Source organism: Microtus oregoni, unplaced genomic scaffold (genome assembly GCF_018167655.1).
Source record: "Microtus oregoni isolate MIOR12 unplaced genomic scaffold, Mior012 000067F_ref0000223, whole genome shotgun sequence".
Lineage (NCBI taxonomy): Eukaryota > Metazoa > Chordata > Mammalia > Rodentia > Cricetidae > Microtus > Microtus oregoni.
In genome coordinates, this window is record NW_024543974.1 from 932,698 (window position 1) to 953,238 (window position 20,541).

General features: G+C 48.2%; 1 pseudogene; it reads right to left on the reverse strand.

Annotated features, from left to right (window-relative positions):
* Positions 1 to 3,407: 3,407 nt before the first annotated feature.
* On the reverse strand, positions 3,408 to 3,583 carry LOC121440499 (annotated as a pseudogene).
* Positions 3,584 to 20,541: the final 16,958 nt, after the last annotated feature.

Below are 20,541 nucleotides of genomic sequence, written 5' to 3' on the forward strand. Positions count from 1 at the left end.
CTGTTGTCCTGAAACACGGCCTTTCCCTCTCCCAGATTTCCCGGTGGCCTTCTTGCTTTGTTCTCTCTGTTTCCTGTGTCCTCCGCACAACACCCTCTAACATACACACACACACACACACACACACACACACACCACCCACACCTTCTTGAAAGCTTCACTGGCTGCTTGCTTCTGTCTCCCCGTCTTCCCTCCCAGAGTACCAGCTTCTCCTGAAGTGACTCCCATTCCCTACCCATGCTTTGCTTCTGTTTTGTGCCCAGAAAGCACCATGTGCGCTGTCTTCCCTAATGTTTCTACTGCTTGCAGTCGCCATCTGTGTCCTCTTCAGCCGCCAGCCCAGCAAGCTCCCCTTCCATACCTGTGTTCAGCTAGTGTGCAGGTCATCTGTTCCTAAGCTGCTCTGGACCCCGGGAATAGGGCAGGGACTGGACCGGCGTTTTGCCCTTTTCTGGAAAGAGGGCGACACACTTCTTTCTCCTCTGTGTCCACCCCTGCAGTGTCCTTTGAGAGAACAGAGGGATTTGAGTCCTGGCTTGAGCTTTCCTTAGACCGAAGGGTCGTGGGGTTGCACACTGTGTGTTCTTCGGTGAAAATCACATTCTATGGGCATGGCAAATGGCTCCTTCCTCTGGGCAGCCTTGGGGGTGTCCAGTGTGGGAATCCTTGGGGAGTCTCCAATGTGGGCCCATGCCTGGCCTCCCAGGTCTGCCCCACGTGAGGCCTTTAACATATCTCCACCCATTTTCCTGATAAGTCCCTTTGCTCTTCTTGTCCCACAATGATACCTAAAATGGGGGACTGGAAGGTTTCCTGAAGTGGAGTAACTCTTTAGATGTGCTGAAGTAGCCACTGTTCTTACTCTGAATTCCTAACAAGCATCCTTTGGCTATGCAAAGTCGGTTCTTTTAAAATTACATGAGGTGAGGTGTCAAGCCAGACTCGAGTGGAGATTTGTTCGTTTGTTTGTTTCAGAAAGCCAAGGACTTGCATGAACATGGCAAAACTCTCATTGGTGGCGAAGAAAGTGAAGTGAAGAAACAAATCTCCAAGGCGCAGGACAGAGTTATCATGGAAAGTGTAAGTCGTGGGTCTGTGATGCTGTGTGCCTCGGAATGGCTTCCTAAGGGCAGAGATGGAACAATGATCCCCTAACTCTCCGTTTTCCCACAGCAAGAGCAGGATGTGTCGGTAGTTGAAACGTACCTTCAGTCCCTGGTCCTTACAGCTGTGAAGAAACCTTCTGAAGCTCACCTGGAGGAGGCACAGGGAGCAATAGCCGTGCCCAGAGGGTGTTAGTAGTAGTCAGTGCAGCTCCTTTCTCTTTACTTTGTCGGTTAGAAATAAGACTGAGACTCTGTTGACCATGAAGTGAACCCCAACAGTTCTGTGAGTAGCAACATTTAAGTGTGGACCCTCCTGACCCTGACATTCTCCCCAGCAGGGCCAGTTACATTCAGGAAGCCAATGTCTTTTGATTCTACGACAGGCTGCTTTGGTTCTCTGTCACCTGCCCAAAGTGAATGTTACCTTGCTTATTTCAGGAAGAAATAAATAACGGTGGGATCCGCCTTTCCGTGCTTGCTTTCATCCATTCATGAGGTCACAGAGCCAACTGCATTGCAAATGGAAAACCAGCCCCACCTGCTCACTCAGACGTTCAGTAGAGCACAACTCTGTAGTTTCGTGCTCAGATGCGCTAGACTGTTAACACGGTTCCCGAGGCAGAGCCAGATCTTCACGTGTTGGCTTAGAGCTTGCAGTGGGGCTCTGGCTTTTCCCAAAGACATCCAGACTCATTTCTGGCATTATTCAACACTGGCTGGAAGATCCCTGCCCTTCCCTTTGGTCAAAAATATTTTATCTGTGAGTGTGTGCATAGGCACTTACAGTTTCAGTATTTTCGGTGGGTGTTTCCACGAGCATTTTCTAGTGTTCTCTTTAGAGTTTAATTTTACTCACGTAGTTCTGCGTGTGCGTGCGTGTGTGTTTGTCTGATTCTTGTGTCATTCTCTTACTCTTGTCCTGTGCTGTATCTTTTGAAGGAATCCCGAGAATCTGTGTTCAGTACATTTGACATTTATCTTCCTTGTTGAGTCTTTGCGAGCATATTCCCAGTGTGTGTCAGTACCAGGAAGGTCAGACTTTAGGCTCAGTTCCCCTAGGGCTTGAGTTACAGGGGGTTGTGAGCTACCCAAAGTCGGCGGTGGCTAGCTGAATCCCAGTCTTCTGGAACCACAGCTGGAGCTCTCAACCATGGAGCCATCTCTCCAGCCCTGTTCAGCACACTTGAAATTGCTTGACCTTTTACCCGGAGTTTGTGAGCTAAGCCTATTCTTTGTGTAGATTACAGAAATGAATCTATGATGGAGAACAAAAGCCTTCTGGGAGGGGAGAGAGGAAGGAGGATCACATTCTCCTGTCCTTCCCGTCCTGTGGCTCTGCCTACCACTCTTTGTCCCAAATTTTCATGGTGAATTCTAGTCTTCCTTTGAAGGCCAACCTGATGGATTTTTTTCTTTTTTACAAAAATGTTACGTGTGTGTGTGTGCACGCACACGTACACGTACACAGATAGGACAGAGGATAGACCTTGGGAGTGAGTCCTGAAGTTGTCGGACCTGGAGATTGGACCCAACTCATCAGGCCTGGTGGAACGTGCCTGTTCAGCCATCTTACTAGCCCATTGACTTTACTACCACATACATCCCTCCATCCCTCCATCCCTCTTCCCTCTCTCCATCCCTCCTCCCTCCCTCTTCTCTCCCTCTTCCCTCCCTCCATCCCACCTCTCCCTCCCTAGTATTCCCTTCCTCCTCTTGTGTTTCACCCTCACCCCTGCCGTGTGTGTGACTGTGTAGGGCAAAGGCTGACACTGCGTATCATCTGTAACCCCTCTTTTCCCAGACAGGATGTGATATTTATTACTGAACATGATTTAGTAGGGTAGAGGGTAGCACCACAGTAGAAGCCCCGAGGAGTGCGGGGCCCGCCAATGCCCGTGGGACCAGGATTGGTGATGCAGCTGACCCCTCGGCCATCAGGAACGAGTCACTTCTCAGCGACTGTGTCCTTCAGATCAATCTACATTCAGTTTAGTGAAGCCTCACCTCTTTGAGAGAGACAGACAAAGAAGAACTCAGTGAGGAGGACCAGGGCAAGAAAGTGGGAGGAAGGGGCTTAATAACACCACTTGCCTCTGGCAGCACGGAGAGCTTGAACTTGGCTTTACTTAGGGCCTCCATCCGATGTTCCTTATTCTGAGGCATGATTCAGGTGGACGTGATGGCCTGGACAGTGAGACCCCTGGCCGTGGTGACCTGAGGCTTCCCTAGGGCACAGCGAATACCTGTCTGGGGCCTAGATTGGAGGCGACATTGAGGTCAGAGCTCGAAGAGCCTTCAGAAGATTGTCTCCAAGGTCCCTTCGGGGAGCCCATACAGGCAACAGGGTGAGGTCACTCCGAACGAGTGTGCTGTTGGCAAGCATTGCACACCAGCCCCCAGTGAGAAGCTGCTGGCAACCGTTGCACAGCGCGCCCCGCTGAGAAAGGGGACCTCCCGTGCAGCTTAGTTGGCTGCAGATTTACCTTATCTTTTAAGACACAGTCTCTCAGTGAACATGAAACTCACTGATTTTGTCAGGCGGAGTGGCCAGAGAGCTTTGCGGATGGATCCAGCAATCTGTCCTCCACGCCAGACATGCCGGCTCTAGGGTTTAAGAGTATTGCTGTGCCTGGATTTTCCGTGGGCGCTGGTGATCTGAACTCAGGTTCTCAGGTTTGCATGGGAAAACCTAACCCACTGAGCCATGATCCTTGCCCATCATTAATTTTATGGTCAGTAACATTAGTGTTAGAAATGAATGACATCTGTGGTGCCATTTCATCCCACGTACACATGTGCATGGATGGTGTGCAGCCTCGCCATACTGCTTCCTTCTCCCTGCTCTCAGATGCTACATCTCACAAATTTTTCTCTCTTCTCAAGTGCTGGTGTTACAGACACTCACCGTTAGCCTGAGATGTGGTATGTGTGTGTAACTGTGCGTGTGTGTATGTGTCCATGTATGTATGTGCAAATGTGTTCGTTCAGGTTCCCGTGGAGGGTGTCTGACCCCCCAGTGGGGGAGTTATCAGTCAGTCTTGGGACACCTGACAGGGTTCCTGGGATTTGAACTCCGGTCTTCTGGAAGAGCAACAAGTGCTCTTAAACACCGAGCTGTCTCTACAGCACCCTGTGCCGAGGTTTTCAATGGTTCTGGGGATCTGAACTCAGGTCTTCATGCTAATTCAGCAAGCATTTTACCTGCTGAGCCATCTCCCCAGTTCCATGTACATATTCGTTTCGTAGGCTTTGAACTCAGAAATTTTATCCGTTCCTTGTCCACACTGATGATGCATACAGAACACATTCTGTGACAGTTCTCATTATTTCAATGTGTGGCATCTACACTTTGCAAATGTGGGTCTGTCTCCTGGGTCACATCTCAGCTCCAATCACAGTGTCCCAGTCTGTGGGGAGCAGGAAGATCCTTGTGCCCACAGATCTCCTGGGAAACCAGGAACGTTAAGCATGCAGTAATGTCTTCTCAACGGAAAAGATGTGAGACCTGTTCTTCCATCCAGAAGGCTGGGGATTGGAGGTGATTAATAGCCTGGTGATCTTCACTATCTGTTGGACCAGGCCATATCAGGCTCCTACAACCAGGACCAGAGATACCAAATAGCCCAGATGTGTTCAGATCTCCAGAACCTTTGAAAACCTCAGCACAAGGTGATGTAGAGACGGCTCGGTGTTTAAGAGCACTTGTTGCTCTTCCAGAAGACCCGAGTTCAAATCCCAGGAACCCTGTCAGGTGACTGATAACTCCCCCTCTGTGGGGTCTGACACCCTCCTTGGGAACCTGAACGAACATATTTGCACATACATACATATACACATACATACACATGCACAGATACGTACACATACCACATCTAAGGCCAACGGTGAGTGTCTATAACACCAGCACTGAAGAAGAGAGACAGGGTAGAATCCTGGCACTCAATGGCCTAACGCTCTAGACCAATCAATGAGCCCCACGGTCACAGCGTTACCCTGTGTCAAAATAAGTTAGGTGGGTGCCTGGAGTATGTATGGCTTCTACATGCAAAATCATATCTGCCAGCATATGCACATGCAGTTGTGAACACACGCACGCATGCGTGCACATGCATTCACGCACATGAGTTCTACACACATGTGTTGTGGGATTCCCCTCTGTATGCTATGAATAGGTTTTACTACCGTTGGTTAATAAAGAAGCTTCTTTGGTCAATGGCAGGGCAGTACAAAGTTAGGTGGGAAATTTAAAATGAATGCAGGGAGAAAGACGGCAGAGTCAGGCAGATGCCATGCACCTGCCAAAAAAGACAGACACCGGAAACTTACCGGTAAGCCACAGCCTCGTGGTGATACACAGATGAGTAGAAATGGGTTAATTTAGGATGTAAGACATAGCTAGGAATATGCCTGGGCCGTCGGCAAAACTGTGTTGTAATTAATAAAGTTTTTGTTGTGACTATTTGGGTCTGGTTGGCCAGGAAATGAACGTGAAGTCTCCACTTACACCTATGATCACATAAACATACGTACCACATACCAAAAGATCTGCACACTCTCTCACACACATATCCACACATGTGTGCTACACATATGAACACATATATATGAACCACATATCAAAAGATTTACACTTGCAAACATACACAGAGGTGGACACATGCATTCAAAAACAAGTGTGTCTACACATAGAACACATATATATGAAGCACATACCAAATGATTTACACACATCTGAAAACATGCAGAGATGCATACATGCACTCACACACAGGTGTGCCACACATATGAACATTTACACATGTACTGCATACTAAAAGTTTTATGCATAAACCTGCATACTCCATACACGTGTATTCACACACACATGTGCTACACATAGGAACACATTTACACATGTACTGCATACTAAAGGATTTATGCATAAACCTGCATACTCCATACACGTCTATTCACACACACATGTGCTACACATAGGAACACATCTACACATGTAGTGCATACTAAAAGATTTATGCATAAACCTGCATACTCCATACACGTGTATTCACACACACATGTGCTACACATAGGAACACATTTACACATGTACTGCATACTAAAAGATTTATGCATAAACCTGCATACTCCATACACGTGTATTCACACACACGTGCTACACATAGGAACACATTTACACATGTACCACATACCAAAATATTCTCTCTCTTTCCCTCTCTCCATCCCTCTCTGTCTCTTTCTGTTTCTCTGTCTCTCTCTCATACACGCAGGAGTACACACTCGAATAATACAAGATTCAATGATAGGGAAATGTATTTTTCATCTCCTACTGATAGAATATCTCAAGTAGGAGATATTCAGTGCTGGAAGCATTACTGAAGGTCCATACGATCACAGATATTTTGAACAAAGGGGGAAGTTCCCCTAGATGATTCACAGTTTAGGAAGTACCATGATTCTGGCCAGAGGGGAAGTTCTCTCATTGACTGTGGAGAAATGAATTCTGCTTGTAGAAAATGAGAGATGCCGAACACACACTTGTTTTTAATGCTTCTGCATCACAGGACACAATGAGACAAGTGGTCAGGACGAGGAGAGGCCCCATGCAGGAACATGAGTTAGCATGGGACCATTTTTGTTTAAAAGGGCATGAAACGTTGGGAAGGGAGTGCAATTACATGACTCATACCAGCAAGTCTGAAACAATTCCATATTTATTAAACCAAATGTTTCCAAGTAATGATTTCCCATGGAGTATGTATGTATGTATGTATATATATATGTATATATATATGTATATATATGTATGTATGTATACACACACACACACATATATGAAGGACACCACAGGATAAGAGTCTTAAGTGTACAGAAGACCTTGTCTATCACTGATGTTCACATACTACATGCACAATAAATTTGAATCACAAAACATTCTCAGTTACCGCTATCCATACAAAGGAGGAAATACATAAACCACGAGGAAGTGAGCTATAGGCATACTAAGGATCAACTCTTAATGTGACAGGCAGTTGACATCAGGTAGCAGACCACATTGCATTGAAAGACCTTATAAATTTTGTCGGGAAGTGACATTTTCACATACTCGTCACAATACTTACATCTTTTTTTCTTCAGGAGTTCTAATGAATTCTACCAATTTCACTACTTCTGGGGCACAGTCTTTTCAAGTCTACAGGACGCATTCCCTTTGCAGGGTTATCGTCATTCCCATAGGCTCCATGACTGAACAAATGTAACAGCAGTATACAATGGCAAGAGTGTGCCTCCTTTAACTATTTCTCTGAAGATGACAAGGATTGACCACTCTTGTGCCTTCTAATTTGGTCAAGTGATACTGAGGTACAAGACCCCACTGTATCGACCCCAATGCACTGCTAACCATTAATTACGACGCTACCAAGAAAAACTTGCCATTACGACCCGTGGGCTGGAGGATGCTATAGACATCTCTGGACTGCTGTCACACAAATCCTTCGGTTTACTTGGGTTTTAGCAGAAAGGGGTATCTTTAGGAACAGGAGAACACAAGAAGATGTAGTCGCTGAAGCCGCAAACCACAAGCACCTTCTCCCAGAGAATTTCCATGAGAGAGTCGCTCCCCTCGTATCGACTTTCATTTCTTCAGAGTATTATGAGAATAACAGATCCAGGAGAGACAGTTGACCAGCAGCATTCTCTTGCTGGCGCTGTGAAGCACAAGGACATATTAAACGGACATATTAAAATAAACAGTGCTCGTCAAGCCCCAGTTTACCCTGAAAGGCTCAGTACTTACATTCAGCATCAGAAGTTTTGTTTCCAAGGTGGCTATTAGACGTCTCAGCTCTTCAATGGGGGATTCTCCCCGAGAATCCCTCAGTATTACAAGTTTCTAAAGTGAAAGAGACATGGGCAGAAATCAGCCCCGGTCATTTTGTTTACAAATGCGAACAGCAATATTTAAAAGGGAGTAGATGTGGTGAAAAGACATGGTTTCATTATTCCAAAACAAGCATACAGCATGTGCAACATGGAGATCCGTCACCCACCAAAGAGACACAGACGTTACCACTCCACAACCCACTGCTGAAAGTTCAACCTTGTGGCATTAGCGGGGCGGGGGGGGGGGGCGGAGGGTTCGGGGGAAGGGTGCTTTGCCTACCTAGCATGGATCCCTCTCCCCGCAAATCAAGAATGAATCCCAATGAAAACAGAGAGCATGAGGCATGAGCTCATTGACTGCCACTCATTTCTCTGGGAGCTGGAGTAGCTTGTCGTGTACCACTGAATACCATGAAATTAAAACTCATGGTTTCCACCCCCACAGTGCCTTCAGTAGTGTGTGAAATAGCACATGCCACATTTAAATGCTTGTGTGAAATGCTGTGGGGGGGGAGCTTATAAAATTTCGCAAGACCTCTTCCCTTGGGCACGCCACCCCTGTGACCTGGTGAACAGCCAGCCCAGCCACAGGGGCAAGCGAGTTGCTGGTTCAGTGAGCCATCCTGAATGATATGAAGGAGAGTGACTGAAGATACCCACGGCTGGCTTCTGACCTTCACACACACACACCCAGAGGAACGTACACGTGCGTGTGCCTCAGTGCACACACACACCCAAGGGAAAATGCACTGTGAAGCAAGAACAGACGGTCTGAAAGGCATCAATGCCCTGTACAATACGAACAACTCTGGATGAAATCACCAAGGCAGCAATTCCTGCTTCAAAGGACTCTACCCACCGTATGTGAACTCTAAAAGTAAAAACTCATTTTGTACTTAGGTTTACATGGAACCATGACACCATGAGGAAAATGCTGGAAGATGCTCTGGTACAATGGTCTTGCACTGTTTCAGTAAAACTCTGACTGGCCAGTAGCCAGGCAGGAAGTAGAGGCGGGGCCAAGAAAACAGAAGAATTCCAGGAAGAGGAAAGTGTCAAGTCTTCAGTTGTGACCCAGTCCAAAAGGAAACAAGATGAGAATGCCTCGCTGATAAAAGGTCCCAAGCCATGTGGCTAACACAGACAAGAATTGTGGGTTGAGATGTAAGATATGAGAGTTAATGAGAAGACTGAGCCAATAGGCCAACCAGTTTATAAATAAAATGTAGGCCTCTGTGTGCTTCTTTGGGACTGAATGACTGCGGGACCAGGCGGGACAGAAACCTCTGTTGACAGGAAGATGTTTACAGGTAACGTTCCGAAGGAATAAGCCAAAGCATGGAAGGAACGCCAGAGTATTCAATGTCCCTGTGTGTGGGTTCCTTTCAGAATGTACAACAGACCTCCAAGTACTGTTCACACAGATCTTTAAATTCTTCCATTCTCTTCTTCTGAATACCCAGAGACTGATGAATAAATTTTTGCTGCTCCTTGAAGATATTCTGAGACACAGACAGTAAAAGATGTAAGAACAATACAGGGAAACTCAGAAATATTACAAAAACGTGACTCTGTATCATATTTATGCAAAACATATACAAGGAAATCACTAGCAATTTTTCAAGCACGATGACCACTTCACACAAGTTATCTAATACTAAAATATTACCATAGTGATGAGAACTCATTCATTTAATGGAACGTTTTCCTACGTAACAGTATCTAAAACATTGCTGTTAGTTTCTGAAGACTTGAAAACCCATCCATTAGAGACTGTCATAGCTGGTGAACCCTCTGTGTTTACAGAAATTACCCTGAGATGGCCCCAGTGTCTCTCACTCCCTACATAGGAACCCACTCCCTTTTGTTCTTGCCAGTAAGAGTAGAGTCCACAGCTGGCCTGCTTAACAGGCAAGGATTCTGTAAGACTTACGTCGGATACTGTCCTGGACCAATATAAGAATGCACATCTAAGAGTCTTTTGAAACCAATTCCATGAGATGGGGACCTTAAGTATCTCTCCTCTCACACCTAGCAATCTGAGACACAGAGGTAAATTATTTTCCCCAGTGAGCGTGACTAGCAAGGGACTGAACCGTGACTGCGTTCCAACTGGTGGGAATGCAGAATGCAGGGGCCATACTCCTGCCCACTCGACTGGACGGGGGGGGGGTCGCCTCCATCTCCCTCCACATCCCAGCCTCGGCCTCCCCACTTTGGAAGTCAGAATCTCCAGGAGGGCAGCTCCATCCTACACCAGGAAGGAAGATTCCCTCAAAGATGGCACTGTCCGGTGTCAGGCATTTATTTGTGCCCCAAAACTCATAAAAACCTCACTCAAATCTCCAGGTTAAAGGAGAGTCAGTCATCCCATGGCTATCACGGATTGAAGCCTTGCCTTCTTCACCTCTGGGAGTGGGCTGGTCTGAACTCCAAGCACTGAAGGCTAAGCCTCCACCTGCTCTGCCGCAGCCACAGGGACTGCTCTCACTCTGCCTCCCTAGTCACTGTGTCAGAAGGCTCTGGTGGGCCTCCTGCTCCTGGTGTCTGCACTTCTTGGGTGGATCAGAAAGGGCTCCCTCTTAAGATACAATCCCATACCTTCTCCTGCACTCTCCAGGCAGTGCCTGCTCACCTGCTACCCCCCCCCCCATGATGGCTGCTAACCATCACTGACCTTGTCATCTCTCTGTGGGAAAAGGAACAAACCAGGGGGAAACGGTCAGTGGCCAGTCTCTTGTCACCACATCCACCACCCTGCTTGCCTCCCTAAGTTCTTGTCTCGTCCCTTCCCTCCAGACTTGCTGCAGGAAGCCCTGCTACTTCTGATGCTGACACAATGGATTCCTTGAAAGCTAAGCTGCTTGACACTCACAGCGAGTTTTTTTGCACGTTTCTTGACTTCAGCTGCATCCTCGGATAACTTTCTTTTCAAAGTCTTCATCTGAAGAGAATATTCTTGATAAAGTTTCTGCCTGTGAATGATATAGCAAGGAATAGTGCGATACTCCATCCCAATAGGAAGAAAATACATTTGAAGCACGACTGACTTGCCCTCACTAACGCTATTGGTGGAGGATGTGGAAATGGCCTCTAAACTATGCAGACAGGGAAAAGGAAGCTGACTGGATTATTTCATTTTACATCACAGCATTTGCTCCTCCCTGCTGAGAGAGAAGTACCTTCCCACGCCTTTGTGCCAGAAAGCTCAGGAAGAACTATTGTTTTACTATCATTCCACAAATATTCGTCTGTCTGACAGACACAACTTGTGGTTAGTTCTCTCTTTCTGAAGAACAGGTCCAAGGAGCATGCACATCCGCTCCCATCAGAGAATTCTGCGGTGGCCTACCTGCTTGCTCTTCCTCACGCTGTGCCAGTGTGGATCTCGGTACAGTAGCACAGTGAACACTGCTCCTGATAGCTATAAGGCTTTGGAGGCATGGGATTTTCATTTCTATGGCACCGAACAGAGGCTCGACCGACTGTGGGATGAATGCTTTGAGGATTTCAAGCTCCAGGTGCCCAGCACGTTCACGTGATGCATACTGTTCCACTGACTCAACAGCAATGTGTCAAAACGGTCATCATAGCCGGGCGGTGGTGGCGCACACCTTTAATCCCAGCACTTGGGAGGCAGAGGCAGGTGGATCTCTGAGTTTGAGACCAGCCTGGTCTTCAAGAGCTAGTTCCAGGACAGGCTCCAAAAAAAAAACCACAGAGAAACTCTGTCTCGAAAAAACCAACCAAACAAACAAACAAAAAAAAAAACAACAACAAAAATAAAAAACGGTCATCGTAATTCATGGCTAGGAAACGCAGCTGACTTCGGTGATGATGTGAGGCTATAACATGACTAAAGAAGTCTACCCTATACAGAAATGCCAAGCCGAACACGTTCTCCTACTGAGCTTCTGGCCCGTGGGGGTCACGGCTATTCCTCAACCTCTAGCTATCGTGCTTACTAACCAAATGTCAAAGCGTCCGGGATAACAGCACCAAGAAGCAACAACCGTACCTTTGCTCGCCCTGGATTTTTAGAATATCCTCAAATTTCAGCTCCAAGGTTTCAGAAGACTCCATGATGATTGCTGTGAATCTTTCGCTGTTGCCCTGAAGAAAGTTCTTATTGGGTTCTGTATCGAAACACATTCTTGAAACCATTACTGTAAAGTTCCGCCAGCTTTAGTTTTCTACTTAGAAAACCACTTGCTATTAATAGAGGGAAACAATCTGTCAATGGCAAGAATATCTGCCTCCTTTCTTTCAGTCAAGAATTTCAGTGGTTATGACCTTGAGGTGAGATTGGAGAGCTGGACTTCAGTGTCTATATATTACAGACAAAACACAGTGAAGGGAACTTAGCAAAACTGGCAAGAAAGGGTTTCAAATCGCTGTGCAATTTCCTCATGGGGCATCATTAAAAGGTAAAATTCAATCAATGTACATATTTATGCTCCAGTTCAAGGACACATTCTGAGGGACTGTTGGGCCGCTTTGTGCAAAACACAACAGTAGTCCGTTTACAAAGATCTCCAAAGGCTCCGAGATTATTGCACAGTCAGATGAAAATACTGTAACTATTGTAGCCATTGGAGCTTTTAGGCAAATTTGACAGGGTAGACACCCTGAATATTCTAACGGGGGAACCACACTGATCGATAAGTCTGTGGTACTGGGGATGGAACCCAGAGCCTTAAGCATAGAAGGCGAGTGCTCTCCCACTCAGCTACCTCCCTATCCTGATTCCTGAAGTTTCCAGAATCGATTCTCTGTCAGAAACCTCTACAGAGCTCCTAGAACGTTCTCGGATTGCAATGTTTTTTTTAACTGTTTGTGTGACTGACTTCTGACAGAGACATTTAAAGCAGGACTCAGTCTGCGCATACAATGGTCCCAGTGCTGACTTCAGCTCCCCACTGCATGTACCATTCTTTACACACTAAACAGTGGTCAGGTATTTAAGGGAGGCTGGCCACCACCCCTACTCACACACACGCAACACACACGCACATACGCACAAACACACAGGGAGAGAGAGTGAGAGAGAGAGAGAAAGAGAGAGAGAGAGGAGACAGAGAGCTGGACTGAAATACAAACAAGTAAAGTAATATGTGGTATTTTGTTTGGATTGTTTTTAGAGACAGGATTTCTCTGTGTAGCTTTGGTGCCTGTCATGGAACTAGCTCTTGTAGACCAGGCTGGCCTCGAATTCACCGAGATCTGCCTCCCTCTGCCTCCCAAGTGCTGGAATTAAAGGCATGTGCCACCACCGGCTGGCTTCAAATGTGATATTAGAAACAGACATATCACTTGTGCGAATCAAAACCTTGAAGACAGATAATTACATCTAATTTTCAAAGATCCCACTGTTAGTAAATAACAGCATCCACACCACAGGTGCCATGTTCTCAATATTGGCAATTAACGTGAAGTAGAGAGTTGGTAATCTAATAAATACTATTTGACACTGTTTGAGAACAAGGCAGTAAACACACTCTCTTGTCTGCCAAGCGATACCTCCCTCGCCTTGCACTTCTTTGGTTGAAACAATTTTCTCAAATTCCTGATATCTCCTAGAATGTACCTTCAAATTCTTCAAATAAATTCTGTATTTTCTTCCTGCAAAGAAATTACCTTTTTACTTTGATGTACATAAAAGGTCATTCTTGTAGTGAGTGGAAGAAGTGGAGGGTGCCACACAGCCTACATACAATTCACATTTCAAGAACAGGCCACCTTATTCCTGTCAGACAGGCTCTATGACAGGATCCGTACTTTGTTGGAGGCATGAGATTTTCATTCCTTACCACATTGAACATCTGATCTACTGTAGGATGCTGCTTTGAGATCCTTCAGCTCAATGCACCCAAGTACATCCACGTGGTGCATGCGCCTTAGTTGCTACATTTACTTACTTACTTACTATCTCCGTTTATTCTGTCAGTCTGGCAATCAGCAAGGACCCGGAATATCCCCCAGGTTCTGCCATGCCTCAGCCCTCACTTCTGGGCTTAAAGGCTGGGTGTGGCCACGCATGGCTTTATCTGTGGGTGCTGAGGGCCTGAACTCAGGCTCCTGTGTTTGCACCTTAAGCACTCTTCCACTGAGCCCTCTCTCCAGCCAGACTTTTCTAAATTTATTTCGTGAAAACATGAAAACGTATCACCTGGCCTCTTGCCCTTCTGTTCCACAGGAAGTACCGTCCTCACCACTGACATCAATGACTTCTCTTCCTGGTGTTTTAAAACGAAAGAGGAAAACTATTCTGAAACAAAGTGTGCTGTTCTCATCATCCCCCACGGAAAGCAGTGTCATTATAGTGTTTCTAGATTCCATAGCCAGCATCTGTTCCTTACACTTTTTCAATAGTCATCCGTGAAATCATGAACACACACACATACATGTCACATATACATCACACACAGAGACACAGACATACAGATACACAGACACACACATACATATCACATATACATCACACACAGACACACAGACACACAGAGACACAGAGATACACACAACACACACACCACTTTAGGCTTGACTCTCAGACCAGTTGGTCCAGGCACCTGTACAGGCCTTCCAGAGAGTCACTGTGACCCATGTGCTCCCGGAGAGGCATGTTGACTAGGCATGTGGCAGGTTTCCTGTGTGGCAGAAATTTCAGGTGGGGGAACCTAAAGGCCCCAAGAAGCTTGAACAAGAGTTATTAGCATCTGAAACCTCCTGCTATTCCAATAAAAGTTCATGCACATAATCCACTCAGTGCTCCACCCACCAAGAGATTTTAGGATGTCCCCCGGGGTGGACACAGCCCTACAGGGCCCTTCTGTTTTTGGTGTTGTTGTTTGATTTTTTTTTAACCTTGGGTGATGAAATCTGGGGTCTTGGTGTCATGCAATGTGATATGCATGAGCCTTGGATGTGTGCCAGCACTGTCAGGAACTTTCCCACCCACCAAGAGATTTTAGGATGTCCCCTGTGGTGGACACAGCCATATGGCAGCCCATCTTGTTTCTTCAAACCTGGAGTGATTGAATCGGGGTTCCGGGTGTCATCTGACATGAGAATCAGACCTGCCTCGGATGCGTTTCAGAACTCTCAGGGGCTTTCCCACCCACCAAAAGACTTTAGGACCTTACCCAGGTGGACAGAGCCCTACAAGGCCTATCTGGCTTGTTGTTGTTGTTGTTATTGTTTCTGGTTTTGTTTTTTACCTGGGGTGACTGCATCTGGGTTCTTGGTGTCATCCCACGTGGGATTCGGATCCAGCCTTGGACACGCGCCAGCACTCTCACGGGCTTTCTTCTCCCCGCTTGACATGGCTAGAATCTTCTTGGGCTAGACAGGACTCCGGCCACTACAGATACCAGGAGGAATTACAGGATGGCAATGGGAACAGGGACTTGGACTCCACAGGATGTGGCCAGATGCCCTGGCTCTTGTACTGCAGCAAGGAGAAGGCAAGAGGATGTCACCACAGTTCAGTTCTGCACCATATCTCTATCTGAACGTGGAGCTCTCAGACCCACTACCTCTCAAGATTGGTCCTCTGCTGTGTTCCCGACCCTTGGGTAGGAAAATCCTGGGCACTGCCGGTGTAGGAGGGTCATCTGTCTATATGTTACTTTCATTGGTTAATAAAGAAACTGCCTTGGCCTTTTGATAGGCCAGCCCTTAGGTGGGTGGAGTAGACAGAACAGAATGCTGGGAGAAAGAAAGCAGAGTCAGGCAGATGCCATGAAGCTCCGGCCCGAGATGGACGTAGGTTAGAATCTTCCCGGTAAGCCACCACCTCGTAGTGCTACACAGATTATTAGAAATGGGTTAATCAAGAAGTGAGAATGAGCCAATAAGAGGCTGGAACTAATGGGACAGGCTGTGTTTAAATGAATACGATTTGTGTGTTGTTATTTCGGGTGTAAAGCTAGCCATGCGGGAGCCGGGCGGGAGGAAAAGCAGGCCAGCTTGCCTCATCACTACACACTGCCTCCTGCCTGCCAAACAAGGCACCAAATGCCCGTGTCTGGTTGGGAACGCCAACGCATTGAGGGCCTACTCAGTCACCTGGGCCACGTCTCCCAGCTCATAAGCTGTCCCACTCAGCCTGCCCAATCCCTGTAGCCCTCTTGACCCCTCCCCAACCTTGCACTCTGGGGCCTTGCTCAGTCCCATTTAGAAGCAAAGCTCCTGAGATCACCCCACAGGTTTCCCTTGGTCCTGCCTCTTTGAGATCCCACTGTCCTGGTGCATGAGCTAAGTAAGGTTCCTCTCGGATCCCTATCACAACTGGGGAGACTCATAACAGAGTTACTCAATGGCAAATCATCCATGCAGGTATTCTCCCACCCTGGGAGCCTCCTTCTCCTCAGCGAGTGGCTGTGCCTATCTAGGCCCCACCTCCCAATGCACATCTCTCTGACGGGCTGCAAAGGCATACACGCCCAGGATTAAGTGGCCTGAAATGGCACTTGTGAGATCTGGATGCAGAAGTTGCCCAGACGTTGGATGCAGAAGGGGCCCAGTCCTGCCCCACCCCCTGCAGACAGGCATTTCTGTCGAGGCAAGGCCCTTGGGTGCATGTCAGTGGGCCCCAGATGTCCCTTGAGGACTCCAGCTGGACACAAGGAGGAAAACATGGACAGTCACTACTTCCCCTTCTGTACCTCACTGCCACACCCAGCTCTCTTCAAACCTGCCACCCTCAGAACCCCTTCCTCTACTGCCTTCAGCGTCCTATTTCACTACCAGGCAAAAGTGGGTCTTTCAAACTTCACCTCACAGATAAACCTGCGCCCTTCCTCCTCAAGATCCCGCTCTCCTCCCCCAAAGGGCTGTGCATCCCTGCTGACCTGGGCTCGCGATCGAGTCTGCTATTTACCCTGTCCACTCACCTCGGTGACCACACTTGAGAATGCCCCTCTGAGAGGCTCCTTTCCCGCCCCTGTCAGACAGAGGCCCCACCTCTGGCACTCCTGAGGCTGCCTGCAGGCCCTCGCACAGGTGTGACGCTGTCCATCAGTCGCCCATTCCCGACTCGGGCCCTACAGTTGCCTATGTGCTTGATTAAAGTGCCCAGAGTTCCCTTTCAGACCGGTGAGCCTGTCGAACTCTTGCCAGTGGAAGCATCGCAGGAGGACCCAGTTGTCCTGTCAGGACCCACAGACCCCAGGAAGGAAAGGAACACAAAACAGCAGATGTGGAGAGTCCCTACCGCCTCTCTCAGGCCCCTGACTCTGCCCCACCCAGTGTTCTAGGGCTCAGCTGCCTTCATCACCTCTTTTCATTCTTGCCTCTGGTGCCTCTTGCAGCTTGAAGTGGAAGTGAGGCTCCCAAAGTCACCTCACAGGCCACCCTGACCCCTCTCGCTCTGTGGTCCCTCTGTCCTGCGTCAAGAGCTTTCGTCTTCCTGATCCCTCTAAACCACCCCAGGAGCACTGGCACGGTACCCCGAAACCCCCAAAACAAAGAAACAAAAAACCCCGCCACTCACCTACGTGCCTCGGCTCCGCTAGACAGCTTCCCTCCACTCAGAGGTTGGCCACGTTTAGTCTGGCCCCACCTCGCAATATAACACTCTCTGATTGGCTGGCCTGATACCCCTTGTCGCACGCGCAGGGGCGGGCCAACATGATGCGCATGCGCCAAGGGGTTCAGCACGCCTAGCTTGACCAGTCACGCCCTCCCCTTGAGGCATGGCCCACGGCCTCATTTCATTGGGCCGTGGTCACAGCCAGTTAAGCCCATCTTCCTGTGTATGTGTCTGTCTCTGATTGGATGCCACCGGAAGGGGCGTATATGTGCCATGGGGGCCAGTGGGTCCGATGGGCTGCTCTCGGGACATGAAACATAAGCACTTACAGGGAGAGGTCAGGCGAGACTCCAGGGCTGGGCTGATCTATCAGTCAGAGACAGGCGTTTACCCTGGGGCACAGCAGTTGAGCATGCCTGAGAGGTCCACTGTGCTTTTCTCTCCAAATGGTGCTCTGGTTGCTGATGGCCCGTGGCTGTATCTCAGAGGTCTCAGGTGTTCATCCTGTCCCCGAATAGTACACAGGGGCCAGCTGTTGGATACCGCACGTCCCTCCTCTAACACCCTGTCCGGCTAAGACCTCCCAGGCCCTCTATTTCTCAAACCTCGCCTCTGATGCTCCAGAGGTGTCTAGTCCAGTTCGAGGCTAAGGCCAGACACAGGCACATCACATCACAGGCCCTCTTGAGCAAGCCTCCCCGGGATCCCCACCATCCAACCCCAGGGGCTGTGGTTCAAGCATTACTTGCCTAAAACCTCGCCAGAAGATGCCCTTTCACCCAGTTATTCACTAGGTGATCCTAACCCAACCACACCTTCGAGAGCTTCCTTCCCTTCAGAAACCAGCCACAGATAGTTAGTCCCAGCCTTTCCGATGGACATGCACCCCTTTTTGGCTGGAAGGGCGTGCTCACACGCGAGGCAGGTACAGCATGGTCTGATGAGTACGGTGGCCTATCCAGGCTTGCATGCATGCCTGACGGATGGCCATCAGGCACGTCTCACGATGCACACTCTGCTCCCCAAGGGCTGTAGAGGAAGGTAGTCTCTGATTGCCACGGCTGGAGCCTCACCGTGGAGTCCCTTAATGGTCAGTCACCTTCACCACCCTGATCCAACAGAGTAACCTCAGATGCTTATTTCTATTTTTATAGACATGAGGGTCTCATGCAGATAAAGGCCACCTTCCAGAGGATACAGTTAGGTTTGCTGACATAGCACCCATGCGTGGGACCGAACCTTTGTAGTAGGAAGGGGGCCGCTAGTTCTTCCTGCCTAGACCCAAAACAATCACACAGAAACTGTATTAATTAAATCACTGCTTGGCCCATTAGCTCTAGCTTCTTATTGGCTGACTCTTACATCTCGATTTAACCCATTTGTATTAATCTGTGTATTGCCATGTGGCTGTGGCTTATCAGGTAAAGTTCCCAGCTTCTGTCTCTGGTGGTGGCTCCATGGCATCTTTTTGACTCCACCCTTCTTTCTCCCAGCATTCAGTTCAGTTTTCCCCACCTAGCTAAGTTCTGCCCTGCCATAGGTCCAAAGCAGTTTCTTTATTCATTAATGGTAATCACAGCACACAGAGGGGACTCCCACACCAGCCCTTCAGGTCTTCTATCAGGCTGTCTTAGTTAGGGCTTCTATTGCTGTGATACAATCCATAACCAAGGCAACAACAGAGAGGAAAGAGTTTATTAGGGGTTTATGCTTCCAGAGTGGTAGGGTCCATAATGGCAGGGAATGCAGGTGGCACACAGGGCACCTCCCGCTGGAAGCTGGAGCTGAGGGCTCCCATCTCAAACTGCAACCCAGGAAGTCAAGTGAAAAAGGAGGCTTTTGAAACCTGAAGGCCACCCCCCCCTTACACACACCCCAGCGACATACTTCCTTCCCTCAGCAAGGCCTCATCTCCTTAGCCTCTCCAAACAGCCACCAGCCACCATTGGATTTTAGAGAGGAAGGAAACTAAAGGCAGGAAGGAGACCAAAGTCTGGCATCAACAGGTAAGCCTGACTCTGTTTAACCCAAGGACAGGGACTCTCCACCGGATCTATCAATCCCTGCTAAGTCACAATGTAAAGAACCTGGTCTGGGTGACCAGTTTGGGGACGACAATCTATTTCCTCTACCCCTCTGCCGGCCAGCCAACATTGAAAGTAGGCCATTCAACAGAGCAAAATGTTACCCACTTACGCTACTTCACAGTCATGCTAGCTATTGTTGTTCGCGGTGTCCTGCATGTCCTGCCAGTGTGCAAGGGTTAAATCCAAAGGAGCAGAGCAAGTCGTTCCCATGTTGTTGGTTATGCTAGTTCCGGGTCTGGGAAGATAGGGAAATATCCCACAAAGGAAGCGAACGAGAACAATCACAAGACAAATTAAGACGACCAGACTCCCAAGGCTTCCTGGAATTCCGGGGGAAGACCATCCTTCCTCCAAGGTGGGATATGCCCAAAGACACTCCAAGTCAAAGGTATAAATTCCACAGGTGGCTCCCTATCCTCTCCCTCCCCAATTCTGTCCAGAAGCTTCTGAAAGCGAACAGTCAGACCTCAGGTAGAATCTCTCAGGGGTCCCTCCTGGACCCTAACCCAGTCTACGGATCGAGACAAAAGGGTGCGATATTCAATAAGCGTATCATTACACAAATGAAGTATGGACATACGTATGTCCTTGGTTGGCCGGTTCCTATCTGTCCTTGGGGTATGTAGATGAAGCATACTTTGGACATATTTTTAATTGGCCAGTTCTAGGCTATCCTAAGGCAATGCTCTCCCATGTGCTACTGTCTCCTACTAGATGGCCCTTGTCACATATGAAATGTTTTAGCCTAGCCTAAACAGCGTGGTGGAAAGCAATTAGATCAGTCTGACCGGTTTTTCATTTCTCTCATTACCCGCAAAACCTCAGCACAGCATCCCCCAATATCCGATCACCCACCTAGCCATTATCACCCCAGTGCCTTTCTCCTCAGAAAGAGGACATATGGAACCAGTCCCTCTCCTCCCCAAGATTG